Source organism: Sus scrofa, chromosome 4, assembly GCF_000003025.6.
Source record: "Sus scrofa isolate TJ Tabasco breed Duroc chromosome 4, Sscrofa11.1, whole genome shotgun sequence".
Classification (NCBI taxonomy): domain Eukaryota; kingdom Metazoa; phylum Chordata; class Mammalia; order Artiodactyla; family Suidae; genus Sus; species Sus scrofa.
Window position 1 is genome coordinate 117,875,631 of NC_010446.5, and position 5,314 is coordinate 117,880,944.

Genomic DNA, 5,314 nt, shown 5'->3' on the forward strand with positions numbered 1-5,314 from the left:
TCAGGGAAGGCGAACCGCACCGAGAAGCCGGCAGCCCGCAGACTGCGCGTGCGCGTGCGCGCGGCGGGGCGCAGCGCTTAAAGGGGCGGCGCCCAGACTATTCCCGCGAATTAGAAGCTTTCCCCGAGGAACGCTGGCTGCCACCGGGGAGCTCCGGGACGAGGTAAGAAATGAGTCCCCGGAAGATTTGTACCCTAAGCGCCGCAAACCCCACAGATTACAGAAAGCCTGTTTCACCTCTAGTTGGATCCTCCAGTTGTCTCGCCGGCTTGTACATCTGTGTTTACCTCGGTTTTCTCCAGGACCCTGTGGTACCCAGAACTGGAGATTCTTAGAGCTGAAGATGTAAGAAAGGTCCCCATCGGAACTTCCCTGGTGGTCTCATGGTTGGGACTCTGGGCTTTCACCGCTGTAGTAACTAACATGATTCACCTCAGACCAGGGCAGGAACAACAGCCAGCTTCTTGATTCTGCCTGTGGCTCAGTCCCTGCATTAATTACCAAATAATATGCAAGCCTGTAGATAATCAAAGAAGAGTAAGGTAGTTGCTGGCCCGAAGTTATTGGAAGTAAGTAGGAAAAACTATTTTTACGGCGTCATTCTTCTTGACGATGTACTGTACATATTAGGTAAAGGGGGCAGCGATTAGGATATTATAAATCATAGATAGCAATAACAGCCAACACTTATTGAGCGCTTAGCTGCTGCGTGCTACATTCAGAACCTGCTCAAGTACTCTGATTTACAGCTGCATATCTTAACTTGCTCTAAGGCCACACAGTTGTTAACTAGAAGACTGGGACCTGAACCTACTTGGTCTGATGTGAACACCATTGACTCAATCCCAGTGTTCTACAACTTTTGTAGCAGAGGAAGCTCTAGGAACACATGTGCTTAACCCAATCTCTTATATCAAAACCAGACAAAGATGACATGGAAAGTAAATATTATAGACCAACTTTATAAATTTAGATGCTCCAGGATCAATCAAAATATTAACAAATCCAACAAAGTGTATAAAAGATTATACATTGTGGATATCATTTTAATACTAGAAAAAAATTTTTTAAAAAATTTTAGAATGACGTATCGAAAACCTAAGAACACATTAATAGATGAAGAAAAAGCATTTGAAAAAAATCAAGATCTACTATGATGAAAAAAATATCAAACAAAACTAGGAATAGGATTTCCTGATATGGCTCAATGTGTTAAGAACCCAACTGCAACAGCTCAAGTGACTGTGGAGGTGCGGATTTGATTGGGGGCATGATGGGTTAAAGGATCCAGCATTGCTGCAGGTGCGGCTCCCATTCAATCCCTGGCCCAGGAACTTCCATAGGCCTCGGGTGTGACCATAAAATAAAACTTGAAAAAAAAAACTGGGAATAAATGTAAACTCCATTAACCTGATTAAGGACGTCTGGAAGACCCTACAACAGATTTTATTGTTACTGACAGTAAATAATAGTAAAACATAAGATACTTTTTAAAATCAAAACAAGAATGCCCTTGATTATGGCTTCTTTTCATTACATAATAGTAGTCTAGTCTAGCCAGATTCTGCAAGAAAGAGATGAAAGACATGAGATTGGGAATTTCCGTTGTGGCGCAGCAGAAATGAATCCAACTAGGAACCATGAGGTTTCAGCCTCACTCAGTGGGTTAAGGATCCAGCGTTGCCATGAGCTGTGATATAAGTCACAGAACGCAGCTCGGATCTGGTGTTGCTGTGACTCTGGCTTAGGTTGGCAGCCACAGCTCTGATTAGACCCCTAGCCTGGGAACCTCCATATGCCTCGGATGCAGCCCTAAAAAGGACAAAAGACAAAAAAAAAAAAGACATAAGATTGCATGGACAAAAACAGCTCCATCATTATTCACAAGCGATATGATTACCTACATAGAACCCCTGCAAATCTTTAGATATATTATTGAAAATATAGTTTCAATAAAATTCCAATCAAATATTCACCAGGACTTTTTTAGGGAGCCTGATAAGCCAATCCTAAAATTTATATGAAGGAGTTCCTGTTGTGGCTATGTGGTTTAAAAACTGGACTGGTATCCATGAGGGTCTGGATTCAATCACTGGCCTTGCCCCATGGGGTAAGAATCCAGCAGCCCCAAGCTGGGGTGTAGGTCACTGATGCAGCTCAGAGCCTGTGTTGCTGTGGCTGTGATGTAGGCTGGTGGCTGCAGCTCTGATTAGACCCATTGCCTGGAAACTTCCATTTGCTGCAAATGTGGCCCAAAAAAGGAAAAAAAAATTATATGAAAGAACAAAGAGCAAGAATAACGAAAAAAGAATTAGGTAGGGAGTTCCCATTGCGGCTCAGTGGTGATGAGTCCGACTGGTATCTACAGGATGTGGGTTTGATCCCTGGCCTCACTCAGTGGTTTAAGGATCTGGCATTTCAGTTAGCTGTGGTGTTAAGTCACAGAGGGAGCTCGGATCCGGCGCTGCTGTGGCTGTGGCTTAGCTGGCAGCTACAGCTTCAATTCGACCTCTAGCCTGGGAAATTCCATATGCCGCACCTGTAGCCCTAAATAAAATACCTGACACACATGTAAAATAGATGAACCTTGAGAACATTAGCTAGTTATAAAAGCCACATATTGTTTGACACCATTTATATGAAATGTCCAGAATAGGCAAATTTATACAGGCAGAAAGTAGATTAGTAATTATCAGGGGCTTAGTGGTGGGATGGAGTTCCAGAATGAGAAGTGATTGCTAATGGGCATGGGGTTTCTTTTGGGGAGTGATGAAAATGTTCTGGAATTAGAGGTAATGGTTGTACAACTTTGTGAATATACTAAACATCACTGAATTTACACTTTAAACAGGTGAATTTTATGGTGTGTGAATGATATTTCAATTTTTTTAATTAAAAAAGACAAATGTTAGAAAAGAAAAAAAAAAAAAGGAGTGTCCGTCATGGCTCAGCAGTAATGAACCTGACTAGTATCCATAAGGAAGCGGGTTTGATCGCTGGCCTTGTTTAGTGGGTTAAGGATCCAGCATTGCTGTGAACTGTGGTATAATTCGAAGATGCAGCTGTAGTGTAGGCCGGCACCTGTAGCTCGGATCCAACCCCTAACCTGGGATCTCTCATATGCTGAGGATGCGGTCCTAAAAAGATAAAAAAAATAAAAGAATTCAAAATATGTAAAGAACTCCTACACAAGTCAACAGGGAAAAGATACATACACAATAGGCATAAGATAGGCTAAAAGCATGCGCAAGCATTTCAAGAATGATTAATAAACATATGAAAATGTGTTTGACATCATTAATAATCAGGGAAATTCAGGAGTTCCTACTATGGTGCATTGTGCTACGAATCTGAATGCAGCGGCTCAGGTCACTGCAGACTTATGAGTTCAATCCTCGGGTGGGGTGCAGTGAGTTAAGGATCCAGAGTTGCCTCAGCTGCAGCTGAAATTCAGTCCCTGGCCCAGAAACTTGCATATGCTGCAGATGTGGCCATAAAATTTTAAAAAATAGAACTATTTTTAAAAAATCAGAGAAATTCAAAGTAAGGTCGTAATACCATTTTATAACCACTAAGTTGGGGGGAAATTAACTCTTAATTGTGAATATTAAATGAGAAATAATGTGTGTTACCTTAACAGCTGCTGTGTATTTTGTACAATCATGTTGGAAATCGGTCTAGCATTATCTTTGGTAAAGTTTTGGGTTTTTCGTTTGTTTATATGGCATATGGAAGTTCCCAGGGGTCGAATCGGAGCTGTAGCTGCTGGCCTAAGCCACAGCCACAGCAGTGCTGGATGTGAGCCTCGCCTGTGATATACACCATAGCTCACTGCAACGCTGGATCCTTAACCCACTGATTGAGGCCAGGGATTGAAGCTGCCATCCTCATGGATACTAGTTGGGTTCGTTACCTCTGAGCTATGACAGGAATTCCTATCTCTGGTAAAGTGTTGGGTATTTTTTTTGGTTTTTTATTTGTTTGTTTTTTAGGGCCGCACCTGTGGCATATGGAGGTTTCCAGGCTAGGGGTCGAATTGGAGCTGCAGCCACTGGCCTACACCACAGCCACAGCAACTCAGGATCCACGCCGAGTCTGCAACTACACCACAGCTGACAGTAACGCCAGATCCTTAACCTACTGAGCAGGGCTGGGGATCAAACCTGCAACCTCATGGTTCCTAGTCGGATTTGTTTCCGCTGCACCACATGGGAACTCCCTCTGGTAAAGTTATAAGATAAATATGACCCATCTCTCAACAATTCTATTTTAGGTATGCATTCTTACCTTACCCATCAAAGTGTAGTTGGCTAATCAGTAGTATCTGTATCACCCATAGAGCTTGTTAAAAATGCAGAATGAGGCCCTGCCCAGATCTGTTGTTTTGGGATATGTACTTTATAACATTTTCAGTTGATAATGAATGCTCATTACAGTCTGAAAGGCACTGCCTTAAGGAAACTCTTACATGTGCACTAAAAGAAATTATCAAATGTTCATAGCAGCACTGGTGATTATAGCAAAGAAGTGGAAGCAAATGTTCACTGAATAGAAAATGGATAAATGGAGTTCTCTTGTGGCTCAGTGGGTTAAGGATCCAGTATTGCCGCCGCAGCAGCTCAAGTCACCGCTGTGGCATGAGTTCAGTCTCTGGCTGGGAAACTTCCACATGACCCAGGTTAAAGAAAATGGATAAATATATTGTGGTATCATCATAAAAGCTACTTGCAAAAAGATACAGAGAGTTTGATACCATTTTATTTGTTTATTTGTTTTTGCTTTTTAGGGCCATACCCACAGCATATGGAGGTTCCCAGGCTAGGAGTCAAATTGGAGCTACAGCTGCTGGCCTACACCACAGCCACAGCAACTGTGGGATCCAAGCTGCATCTGCAACCTACACCACAGCTCACAGCGAAGCCGGGTCCCTGACCCACTGAGGGAGGCCAGGGATCAAACCTGCATCCTCATGTATTCTAGTCGGATTCATTTCCACTGCACCTTGAAGGGAACTCCCAATACCATTTTTATAATGTTCAAAAACAACCAAAAATAAACAATTTATTGTTAGGGATCCATCTATTTCGTGTATTCTAAAGGAAAGAAATGAATGACAAATACACAGTTTAGCGTAATAGCTGTCTAAAGAGGAAAGGGAGGGTTAAAAGGAGGAGCAGACTGAGACCTTCATCAGCATAAGAAAGGTTCTGTTTGTTTGTTTGTTTGCCATGCCTGCACTATGAAGATGTTCCAGGGCCAGGGGGATTAAATAGAACCACAGCAATGCAGCAGTGACAACACCAGCTCCTTAACT